Below are 13,379 nucleotides of genomic sequence, written 5' to 3' on the forward strand. Positions count from 1 at the left end.
ACGGTAGCGTGCAATAAAAGTTTTGCTAGTTTGTTTAATTTCCAGGCGTGTTATTGTTTTTCTGTGGATGTTGACGCTATCCAACTTCAGCCAGTGGTGGATTGGAATAACACATACTGTTTTAATGGATGTGTTCCAGGGCTACCTGCACCGCAGGCGTCTGTATTCTGGACAGAAAATAATATATATATAAGTTAAATAGATGTTCAGCTACTGTGCAATGTCTTCTTTTTTTGGGGGGGGCATTGCTACTTTCAAAAGTCAAATCATTAAAAGCAGGCTGTTATCATGAAACAATTCTTACATATACTGTGGCTACGAAAAGTATGCATGCCACCTATTTTTTGCTGTATGCACCCCATTTACTGTATGCTGTTTGAGACCGCGTAGACTGGAATTGTGTGACAGGAATTGTGTGATCGATCCTCGGGAGTGTTTGAATCAAAACCACGATTTATTTTTTTCTAATTTTAAAGTGCCCACATTTTCAGGTTCATCATTATATTTAGAGGTTATATCAGAATAGGTTCACGTGGTTTAATTTTCAAAAAAACACCACCTTTATGTTGTACTGCACATTGCTGCAGCTCCTCTTTTTACCCTGTGTGTTGAGCTCTCTGTTTTAGCTACAGAGTGAGACATCTCACTTCTGTACCATCTTTGTTGGGAGTCGCACATGTGCAGTAGCTAGGTAAGGACTACTAGCCAGTCAGAAGCAGAGCATGAGGGCGTGCCACGCTAGCAGCTAGGCGAGCATTATAACGTGTGTTACAAAATGACGCACGTTTGTCTCTGAAGTAAAGGCTGGACTACAATAGAGCTCTTTGGAGCAGTTTGTGAACAGTGTTTTCTTTTGGAGATGGCAAGTCCCTTTGGGGTGGACTTTTTCACTTTGTAAACCTATTATGTGCACAAAAAAAGATATATAACACAATAAAGGAAAGGGAAAAAGCCAAAAAGCATAATATGAGCACTTTAAATAGTCATTTTGGTCAACTTAAAGCTATAGTGCAAAGTTTCTGTCGCCCCCATGAGGAATTCTAAGTAATGACAACAACACTGTCCACATGACACAAGCCTTTGTTTGGTACAGAATCAGAAATCACGCTTCAATTAAAAAAAATATATATATTTTTCAATGAAAATAAGAGTAATGATGCAAAAACGATCATTCCCTCCAATATCGTGAACCGTATCGCAACATCAGTCAAAATAATCGCAAATAGATATTTTCCTAATATCGTGCAGCCCTAGTCGGAGCTCCGCTCTCGTCAAAATGCAGAGAGGACATGCTGCGTGCTTATGAGCTCTCGGGTACCTAAATTTGGCACCGTTTGATTTAAAGTGAATCGGTCCTCGGGAGTACCAACGTAATTCTGTCGGTACCTAAAAAAGTACAGAGTTCGGTCCCCAACCCTAGTCGTCGCCGAATGACGCTCACTTTTTCTAGGCTAAACTCAACTGCCGCGCCCCCTGAAAGGACCGTCATGGTCAACTATTGGCGGCTAAACACTAAACTACCAACTGCCGCTGATGTCATGGGGTCTTTGTAGTCTCTGTAGCCGGCGCCACGTGACCAGCCGGCGGTCGCCTAGTATCGTAGGATATCATACATATTGGTGTGCACAGATTTTCGTACTATATAGCAAAAGACACTTTAGTCCTCAAACAAAACGAATAAGTGTACTTTATGTATTTTACCGGGTGCATTATGACGACCGTTGGGCAATGATGATTTGTTTCTTCTAAATGGATATAAATTGCTTTTGTAAAATCCACAAATGTTCTTTAATCAGTTTCAGTGACCTCATGGTTTCCCTTTCATCCACTTCCACGCACTCCTACTTCAATGCAGCCTGCTTTTTATCAATGGGGCTCTCCTGGACCGGACTTATGAATAGGAGTTGCTGTGCGGCTCTTTGGCACTTACTCTCTCGGAGCATTTTAAAGGTTTCATTTCAAAACACCCCACATCCATTTTGGAGAAGCATTGCTACCTGACACTCACCAGCCCATTTTCCAAACAGGTAAGTGATTTTACTCTGAAATACAAACCTACTCTGTAAGCAATGGTTGTAAGATAATGAATAATTTTGAGCCGTAACGTGCACCTCATCCCGCTGACAGGGTGGACGGGGTTAACAAAACACAACATGAAAGACTGCATTCTAAGGCCCTGTGTCTACACGAAGAGGGATGTGAAGTACAGTGACGCAATGTCAGCGGGAAATGTTAATGTCTGCATAAAAAAAAACTGCACATTTAGCACATTTATTGGACACGAGATGGCTCAGAAAACCAAAGGGTGCGTTTGCATACTTTAAATGATACTTTTTATGTGGTTTTCATCTGGCCATTATGATGCTCCAATTCCAAATAAAGAGATGCTGTATATTTTAGTCTCAGCCCTGTCACTGACAATCTGTGCGCCAGCAACAACACAACTGTATCCATCTTGCTTATTTCTAACTTCAACTCGTAATTATAATTATAACTTTGTAAGTTATAAACATGGAAAGGACCGCAGGAATGCAGAGAAAATCAGTCTGCAATCGACTGAAAGACATGCTGGGAAATTTGGGAAATGACAAACTGAAGTTGAGACAAACATAATGGGTAATGGGTAATCCAAAAGGGGAAACAACTATATTCCTAGTTGCGGGAAATGGCAATAATAACTAACACTGTCTTCTTCTGGTCTTTTTTGCAAAGCACATTAAAGGGTACCTTTTTTTCAACCTGGACCCTATGATTTTGTGTCTATGTTACTGATGGGAACAACAATCTTTGATACTGGTCAAGTATTAAGCAAGAAAGTAATTGTTTTTGCCACTGACATGTTTAGATTATAAGTGGATTTTTGCTTAACATGAAACGTTCCTGAATAACTGTAAAACAGACTTCATTCAAAGTCGACAAAAACTAAATAAAATAAAACTCGTCTTTTCATTGTTCCAACAATCACCTCTCTGGTCTAGCTGAAACTAGTCTCACTTTGCCAGACCATCCACACGCTGCGGAGCGGAGGAGTGTCTGGCTGGTCCACACAGCATTCCGGGACGGGAGAAAAACGTTCTCTGGTTTATTGGCATTTCTTTAAACCAATCACAATCGTCAGGGGCGTCGCAAAGCTCCGCACGAAGCCGCTGATAACGGCATACGAATTGGCGTGTCATACATATGCCATTTCATGAGATCAGTCTGGTACAAACCTATTCTTTTTCACATTGGTCACCAAGACACCAACACATGGGAAAATAGGGTCCAGGTTGACATTTAAACAAAATGACCCTTTAGGTTTTATGCGGTATGAATATAACTTCATAATATTTCTAGTATTTTTTTATTGTATTTATTTAACGTTGTGTGCCAAGGAGAGCTTATCCCCGAGCAGAGCTATAGGGACATGATAAAGGATGTCTTTAGCCACAGCAGCGCTGTCTACTGCAGACGGGGGGGGGATCCGTGATTGCCGACAGAGAGCTCCTTGAGTTTTTACTGTGATAGCCTGCCAACATCAACCCCATTACATCTCCCCAAACAGTGGCTTAGGGTTCACAAGGAGGGCTCCAGCAGGCAGGGAAACACTAGCACACTGCTTAACATCAGTGTGTGTGTGTCTCTCGCTGGAGGAAAAGATAATTCCCCCCCCCCCCAGAGTGAAATATTTGACAGTTGAAACCAGTGATAATTACTCTAACAAAGTGATTGCAGATAGAGCAATTACAGATTTGTTGTAGTTTCATGTACAGTCGGTTATCGGTTTATTTGAACGGGATGCAGCCAAGTCCAAAGTACATACAGCACTGTGCTAATTCTGGTTTCCACTGGAAAAATGACAAAATGAGCGTACTAATAAAAAAAAAAACTAATAATTCCCTTGCATTCTCAACAACGTCTGTGTATCAAATTTTAAACAGAAAATCCAGGCCTGTGTTTAGATGCGAGATGTCGAAAAGTAGTCTTTCGTCACCTATTGTCGTCACGGATGCTTAATCCTCTGGACGTCTTGGAAAGCAGCCTCTTTCAGCATAAGAAATCCGGTATGATATCATAGAGCTTCAGCTTGTTTGGCACCGGTGTGGCACAGCCCCTGTTTTGGTCTGTTGTCACGGTGACCAGGAGACAGGAAGGAGGGGATGCAGGAGCCAGAATGAGGTGAGCTCTAGCAGGTGATCCTGCTTGCCTCTCTTTATATCCCTTCGGCCATGTCGCTGTGATGGATGAAAGCTACTGTGAACAGACATTGGCAAGCACTGGATGTGTGTGTGTGTGTGGGGGGTAAGTGTGTGTGTGTGTGTATGTGTGTGTTCGACCACTGTGCTTTGAAGCCAATACTGAGGTTTGTATTTTTAAACTGAATCACAAGTGGATGAAATTTTGTATTAAAGGTTCCATATTGTAAAAATAAAATTATATATATATATATATCAAAACGCTCAATCCACAAAGAAATCCACACAACTCATATTCAGACAATGTGCTTTCAAACGAGCCATCAGGACAACTTGTCAGGTTTTGTGATGTCACAACTATACTATACAGGTACTATACAGGGGTAGAAAGTGCAGCTACAGTGCCGTTACAGTCATTCCCCGGCCGCAATGACGGTGCAGAGACCCAGAGAGCGCAGATGCGGAAGACCCGGCAATGCTGACCAATCGGAGCAGACTGGGATTTTTCAGAAGGGGGGGGGGGCTTAGGCCGGCTACACACTGGCTGCGTTGCGCAAGCGTGTCAGCTGCGTGGCGTGTCCGTTTTTATTTCGGCTCCCATGTTAACAGGTTAGAGCTTGCACACTGCCTGCGTGACACGCACGAAAAAGCGTGCATGCTAGAAATAGAACCGACGACTATTTTTCACGCGACATGCAAGCATGTTGGAAGCGTTTCCAGGCAAAATAGAATAGTTAAAGATGTTTATATGTCATTTAGACACGGATACATATTAATAAATGACATGTTGATGTTTGAAAGTCTCTAGGTTTTGATATAAACCCAGTTATAAATGTAATTAAAAAAAAAATCAATTTTCTAATATTGCACCTGTCAATACAGACCGAAATATTCTGTAGCCTATTTTGCCGTCAATACTGCCGACGTTGTCTTTGCTGTAATCAGATCAGTATATATTTATTTATATGTTTAACATGGTATTTCATTTTATCAATGGGAAACATACATGTGTACAGACAAGGCTAGCAGCAGCAGCAGCACCGCGTCAGACACGTTTCTGGTGTGTAAAGACATAGAAAAATCCACGCAGCCGAGACGCAGCTGACACGCAGCTGACACGCAACTGAAACGCCACGCACACGCCACGCAGGCAGTGTGTAGCCGGCCTTAAAGAGACAGGCGCTGAAACACAGCGTTTCAGACAGAGGGTGAATACAGGTCACCTGACGTTTCTTAAGAACCATCTAAGAAGCCGTCATAGGAAACTGTTTGGGAAAGGGCAGGCACTTAACAGGATTTAACAGTCACGGTCGTCACACACACACACACACACACACACACACACACACACACACACACACACACACACACACACACACACACAAACCACGCCCCGTAGCTGCCAGTAGCTCCTCACCGGGCGCTGCTTGGTTCGGTCCTCTGTTTTTCAGGCACAAATGCATTACTTGAAGCCTGGCGAGATGGATTTGTGCGATATGCGATATGGTGAGAATCCAGCTGCCGTGCAAGGTAAGAATACAGGTATTTAGAAATAGAGTATAATACATATATTTTAGATTAAAGCAGTTAAACATTTTCTTTTATAAACCCCAAATGCAAGTATGAACCTAAAAATGAGCATGATATGCAAACTGTAAAATATACTGACCTAAACTTACATTTTGTTCCCGTTTTCATGCAAAAAAATTAAACGTCAAGTTTTTCTTCATTCGCCTGTGGTTCGTCGGTTTGCACTTTTCCTCAAGCTTCAGTGCATTGAGCTCTAAGGGCCACCGTAGACCTCTGAATTAAAACCCAATAACAATCTCTGGGTGTGTTAATGTGTGTAAGGGGATTGCCAGTGACATTGTTCAGCGTTAGGTAAGGCAGAGGCAGCCCTGCAGCGTAACAAGAAAAACTCAAAACAAATCACTCTCACCTGCTGCCATCCTCTCTCTTCAGCTCCTCGCAATATCTTGTCAACCACCCACCCCCACACCCAAATTGCTCTGGCTTGTCTCGAATTCCCCTTTCCGCTGATCCGTCCAATTACAGTGTGTGTGTCTGCGCACAGTGCAGCGACCGCACCGTACATCTCCCCGCTATAACTATGTTTTTACAGGGACCAGAAGCAGACGTTGAGGTATTTGGGTTATTCTTTCGGTTAGATCTGCAGTGCAACTGAAAATCCCACAAAATTGAACGCTAATCGAGCGTCGGATTGAGACCGAGGGGGCGTGCGGGTGGAGTCTAGACTGAAGTCCATGACCCTTTCCCTCTTAACGTCAATGTACCGTAAAGTCATACTTTACACACTTAACAGGAGGGAGGAGAAGAGGCATCAGTCTTTCTACCCATCTACTCGGTCGTATGAAAATAAAAGTCCGAATTTATTAGGAAACATGAAGCACAGAAAAAAAAAAATCATAAAGTAAATCCAATAATGAGGTTTGGGGGAAAAAAAATATATAAAAAAGGGCCAACTTGTGATGTACTGGGGCCATTTGACTACTCTGATGTCCTACAAGCTCTGATTTCCCCCCCCTACACGCTCTCATTATACAAACTGTGCCTTCGATACCCACAACCTCATTTTCCCTGCATTTCTCAGAGGTGTTTATGGAAAGCCTTTGGCCATTTTGACATGAAGAAAAAAAAATAAAAAATACAAGAAGAAAATCCAAGTGTAGAGTTTGTCCTAATCAGATGCGAGCAGCCAGAACGCTTAAACTGAACTGTTATTCTTAGTGGTTTTGAGGGCAGCGGGCTTGTCGTTTTTGCTGTGTTTATATTTCAGATTTTAAGCAATACATATATAACAAATTATGCACATCACCTTCTCATATTAGGCAGAGTCTGGACGCTGGCATGTAGCTATAGTGGGTAAAGGTCTGCCAAGGCCAAAAACCACTGGAAAAAGTGTGTGGGCTGAGCCGTGGATTCAGTCAGGTCTTTGTAACGTGTGCGGGAGATTTTTTTGTCTCGAACATGCCGCAAAGAATGCAGCTGCATTTAAAAAGATTTACCCAAGGAGTAGCCTGTACCTGTCCTCGGCGTATTAATAAGGCTTGGAACGAAATTAAATCAACAATAACAAGTCATCACATTAAATTCCGCACCGTGGCAGGGCTTTCCCTCTTAAAATACTAAAAGTGTGACTTAAAAAGCCAGCCGAGGCAGTGGGCGTGCAGTCGAGTGAGGACGCATTGCAGGGCCGCCCCGGCCGCAGAGATGATTGAGAAATGACTAGCGTTTAGCTCTTCATGTGTTTCACGTTTCCCTTTCTGATTGAAGTGCAATGGAGCGCTTCTCCACATTTCCCTCAAAGTTTATCAAACTGCGGTTGGAATCTGTGCCGTTATCTAAACACGGGGTAGACTCTGCCGCCGGCGTTGGAAAAGCCAAGACACTGGGAGCAAAACCAAGGGATTAGTAAGAGCTACTGGTGTGTCTCAATATCCAGCGAACACTTAGACAGTCCCAGCTCTTCATTCCAACAACAGAGACTGATAATTGATTGACTGATGTTCAATGAAGCAAGAAGTAAGCAGGTAGCTTGTACACAGCCAATAGCTTAACCCAAGGGTGTAACTTTGGGGGTGGTGGGTGGGGGTTAAGATCTCCACTTTTGAGCAACATTTTAATTTCGAGCGTCATACGCTTCATTTCCTGCATTCTGGTGAATGTTTTATGTAACAATTTCTGCCTTTTCTGCATTTATGGTGCAAATGTCTTTGTATTTATGTAAAGCAAATTATGATAGATTTTTTTAGGGGGGTGGTTGCAATGGCCAGTTTTGATTATCCCCCCTGTAAATTACGCCTATGGCTTAACCTAATTATGTAAACCACTTTATTTGGAGGTAAAAACCTTTGTTCAAATTTCAAATGTGTGCAGCGTTGTGCTCACTGACAACCAACCTTAACCTTACCCATTCAACTAAATGCCTAATTTCAACCATATCGCGAGACTTTCGCAAATCTTGGGTTACCATCTAGACGCGGACGTTGTTGGGAACGAAACAGGCGTGCAGATTGTTGAAGGTTGACTTGCAGAAATATTAACTCGTACATTTAGCATACTTCATTCATATTTGTATAAAAACAAAAAGTAATCAGCATCTAGCTTTCACGTCAATGTAGGATGAATCTCGATAACCTGAAAACTGCATATGAATGTTGAATCTGTAGGCAGAGGGACAAGATATTATATTTGAAGCGTTCTGGCTTACGTTTTGTAGAGTAGTGTTTGGCCATTCACGTTTGAGCGGGCTTTAGTTGCATGTAGGTCACATGTGTCAAACTCAAGGCCCGTGGGCCAAATCCGGCCCCTAGCTAATTTTGATCCGGCCCGCATCTCTGTTTAGGTTCACAATAGATTTTGGCTCGCCTAGTTGTGCACCACACCAAAAACAGATTTTTAAACTGATATCATGCAACACTCAAAGCAGAATTTGGCTGATTTTCCGACTTTGAGACTCAGAAATTCCCACAGAACCAGAGAGTATTCATATTCAGGCCTGTGAAACAGGTTGTTCTGAGTCGGCTCTGTGGTGGCCTACTTGTAAAAATGTAATCACTGTTTTGCTAAACTTTATAATTGGTAAGAAACGTTATTGCTGAGTTTTTAAGGGCTTTATGTCGACAAAACTGTAAGCGAGAAGGCTATATAGGACGTGCGATAATACAGTCAAAAATATTTGCGTTTTTCGATTAAATAAAAGCATGTCAAACTATACACGTCTGGCCCTTAATGTCATTCTCATTTTCCAGTGTGGCCCTTAGTGAAACTGAGTTTGACACCACTGATGTAGGTTAACAGTTTGTGCGGAGAGCAGAAGCGGTGGAACGCATCGTCTGAAATGCAACCGTGGAATCCACCGGCCCTCATCTGAAGACGATTTAGTTTTTTTATTAGCTTTTTCTTTCATATGCAGATATCGGTTCATAGAGAAGTCAACTCAACTCCATTCTAGCATCTCAAGTTATCCGCTGGCTACATTAGAACCTCAGAAATATCGGCCGTTGCCCCCAGAGGTTAAATCGTCATTAGACCAATAGCTGATGTGTTCCAATACTGACTTAGGATTCATACCTACTACTAATTGGTTAGAGTATAAAAAACATTACATAACCTAGTAGAAAACGGGCTATATGAACACAAATCAATCTCTAAACTGTGATGGATGTTTACAATGAACAAGAATGGGTCATAGTTTTAGCGTTTGCCTTCATTTTCTCTCGCGATGTTTGTTCAAATGAGTAGTTTCAACATGTTTTTCGTGGTAAAGCAAGGAGGTGGTTGGCCTAGCTTAGCATAAAGACTGGAATCATGGGAAACAGCTGGCCTGGCTTTGTCCAAAAGAATAATCCACTATGCTACAGGAGTCTCCACTGGTTGTCTTACTAGCTTTTTTTTCACACTTTGGTTTTTGTACAGATCTAACCATCTTTATGCTAAGCTAAGCTAAGCAGTTTCTGGCTGTAGCTCTATATTTAACAGATATGAGTAGTATCAATCTTCCCACCTAACCTAAAGGGTATGACAGTATTTACCCAAATGTTAAACTATTCCTTTAAAATCTGCCTGCTTGCCTGCTTTCGTTTCTTGCCAATTTGACTTCCTTTCAGCAATGTCGCCGTGTTCCCATGTGGCCTTGCAGCAATTAGCTTAGCGAGTACAATGTTTTTACTGGCGACATTAATAATGCCCATTCCTATGAAACCAGAATGGCCCTTTAACACAAATAGATGCAGCTTCCAGGAACATCACTGCTGGCATAAAAGAAAAAGCTCTACTGTATAAATACCAATGTTGGATTTAAGTTTGTCTCATAAGTAAAAAGCCATTAGCAAGACATCAAAGTACCCCAGTCATTAAAATCTGAGGATGAAGCATCAATCGACGAGAAGACCTGAGTCACGCTGTTCTGTGCATCCCACTGGAATTCATGAGGCAAAGTAATAAGTTTAAAAGGAAAGACATCATTTCAAGCCATAGACAAACCTTGCTTATTTTCGACTGCAAATTTAGCATGACAATTACAAGCTGTTAAGGTGTGCAATTTGTGTGAGTGGACAAAAACTCGCTTGTTTATTTGCCTGCGGAGGTTTGACCATGACGTGGTGCCGTGCTCAGAAATTAGCATTGCCTCTCGCGGGGTAAAACAAATCCTCTTTCGTTTAAAATCTCCTAAATTATACACAATCCATGACTTTCAATCCAACACGGTCTCACGGCAGTTTCTGAAATGGTCACGTTTTTCTTAATCTATTGATACGTGTTCACGGGGACGTTTTTGTAGGTTTTTTTTCGTGGTGGCCAGCACGAAATGGTCTATAGGGAGATTAACGGGGAAAGCAAATGCCACGCCCCGGGGGAGGACGCCTCACACGTCGGGAGACGGGCCGCGGGGGACGTGCGACAATAACGGGACGGTTAACGGGGAAAAGACATGCCACACGCGGGACGCGATCCCCGGCCTCCGGGGTGAAAGTTCGGAATTGTTTGACCCATCCACCACCCCAACCAACCTCCTTTCGCGGATTTTCGGCATTTCATACTACTCACTGCCATAGTCGTGCTGTGACCACAACATATGCTTCCATTTAAATACATTACTTTACATTTTTATTGCAATAACGTGACCATTTCACATACTGCCATGAGACTTGGTTGATTAATCTCATCACTCAGAGTAAGATCACTTACAGCCCTCTAGTTCCACCTTTGCATTTAGCCAAGTCAACCTGACGTCCATTCATCTCAAACTAAATTGGGCTATTTTATATACCTATGTATGTTTCTCTTACGGTTGCGGAACATTTCACAGAACTGCGGTATATTAAATGACATTTCCTGACATTTTCACACTATTATGTTCACACGTAGAAGAAAAAAAAAGAGAAACAAAGCTTTTAAGGAGTAATTTACAGAATGGGGAATCCCAGTAATTGGGTGCAATTATGTCTGTCATACTGAGGATGTCATTCTCAGTTTGTCTGCTGCCCCTTTGTTGACCGCGGCTTCCAGAAATTGTTCTGAAAAACTCGACTTCTCCTTCAGTTCAAAGTGCTCATATTATGCTTTTTGGCTTTTTCCCCTTTTTTTTTTGTGTACGTTATAGGTGTTCAAAGTGAAAAAGCCCAAAGTCCACCCCAAAGGGACTTACCATCTCCAACAGAACACACTGTTCACCATTTGCTCCAAACAGCTTTGTTGTAGTCCAGCCTTTACTTCAGAGACAAAAGAATGTTTATAAGTAGCTGAGTGTTTCTCCTTCTCATCGGGTCTGCAGCCTTGCAAACTGTTGGCCGGCTAGTTTTTGTACAGAAGGCGGTAAAAAACCCCGATTGAGACACATATTCCGAAAGCGCTGTATACATGTCCAAACAATGCCTCTAAAACCCCAATAATACCGGAATAGCTCAAGTCTTAATCGGAAAATGCTATATTCGGAAATGGGCCTTTTTCAGAAATATCCATCCGGAATATGCGGTTTACATGACCTGTATCAAATTCGGAATATTGTCATATTCGGAATATTGGTGTGCATGTAAATCTACTGACTGTAGCAAAATGCGACTTTTGTTACCTCCGCCAAGGAGGTTTTGTTTTCTACGTGTTTTGTCTTGTCTGTTAGTTGGTTTGTTTGTCTATCAGCTGGATTAGGGGGAAAAAAAAACTACTGGCACGATTTTAATGGAACTTATTTTAAAAGGTGTAGACTGGGCCAAGGAAAAACGCCTAACATTTTGGAGTGGATCCATTTCTTTTTTAAACATTGAGAGATGCACTGCATTGGGATCTCGAGGACAACCAAAACTCTTTGCTGCTGGAGCTGTGGGAGAGCATGATGTATGAAGAGAACGGTGGGAGCAGGCAGCCATAAAATAAAGTTGGGGTCCCGGGATTAAGCCAGCGCTAACCAGAAGGATGCAGTCAACAAATGAAGTTGAAGAAAAAAAAAAATAGATGAAAGCAGGTCATGAACCACTCCCTGGCTGCACAGGACCGCTCTTCTATTTAACGTGAAATGGACGGAAAGTAAGTGCGGTCCGGCGAGAGTGGCATTCTCTTCACAAACACAACTTGGACACAGCATGGCGCTTTTCTACGGTTACTGTGGTGTCTTTCTGGTTTTTAGCAGCTTTCCACTCGTCAACTTCCCACCAAACTTCATCTGACTTCATTATCATTTCGCTGATTTTTGCTTTTGTCTCGTTGTCTCCCGTGCTCTAGTACCACTCTCTGTCTGAACTGTCACTAATGCGCAGGCGCACTGAAACCACTAACACCAATGTCACTAAAACCAATGTGGGGATAACAATATAAAAATCATATTTCTTGGGGTGCAGGCAGAAGCGCACATGCACTGCATGCGGGGAAGGGGATAAGGGGAAAACTGTCCCGTGCAGGGCTCAAGGGTATGGCCTCGGCGGCGGTCTGCTCTGCCCGAGTGCCCTTGTAAGATTATTTTTTGGGCATTATCGGCCTTTATTTTTGACAGGACAGCTGAAGACATGATAGGGGAGAGAGAGAGGGAATGACATGCAGCAAAGGGCGGAGTCGAACCCGGGGCCCGCCGCGTCGAGGAGTAATCCTCTGTACATGGGCGCCCGCTCTACCAACTGAGCTATCCTGGCGCCTGTGCCCTTCTAGTTTTAAATGGATTTGACAGCCCAAATGAGATTTAGATTGAAATACTGAAAAACACCGACCAACATTTTCCTTCATTCGGTGTTTGCGTGCTTTGCAATTTCCTATAATAAGTGTCAATTTTCACCCCTGACCCTTTCACTGTAAGCAAGGGTTTAATTTGTTCATTAGCGTGCTAGGAAAGGCCTTGTTACACTATGAAAGTTGTTCCATATTTTCCGGTATTGATTTTGTTGACAAATCTGAAGCCTCAATAGATGTGATCGGCGGGATTGCCAGCTTTCCCTTGAAGTTTCCCACCCGCGGTCACGAAAAGGTGTCAAAGTTAGTTTGGGAACGCGACATAAACACAGAGAGAGATTGATGGCAAAAGTGCTTTCATTTATGTATTTTAGTCTTATTATGGCAGGCTATTCAGCAGGGGCGGGAAAGATGGAAAAATCTGCTCAATCACACATGGACATCCAGCAGAAGAAGAGGGGTGGGGGTGGGGGGGGGGGGGGGGGGGGTGCCAAACTGGCGTTTGTGACCAGCAACAACCAAATC

This window comes from Perca fluviatilis, chromosome 21 (genome assembly GCF_010015445.1).
Source record: "Perca fluviatilis chromosome 21, GENO_Pfluv_1.0, whole genome shotgun sequence".
In the NCBI taxonomy this organism is placed as follows: domain Eukaryota; kingdom Metazoa; phylum Chordata; class Actinopteri; order Perciformes; family Percidae; genus Perca; species Perca fluviatilis.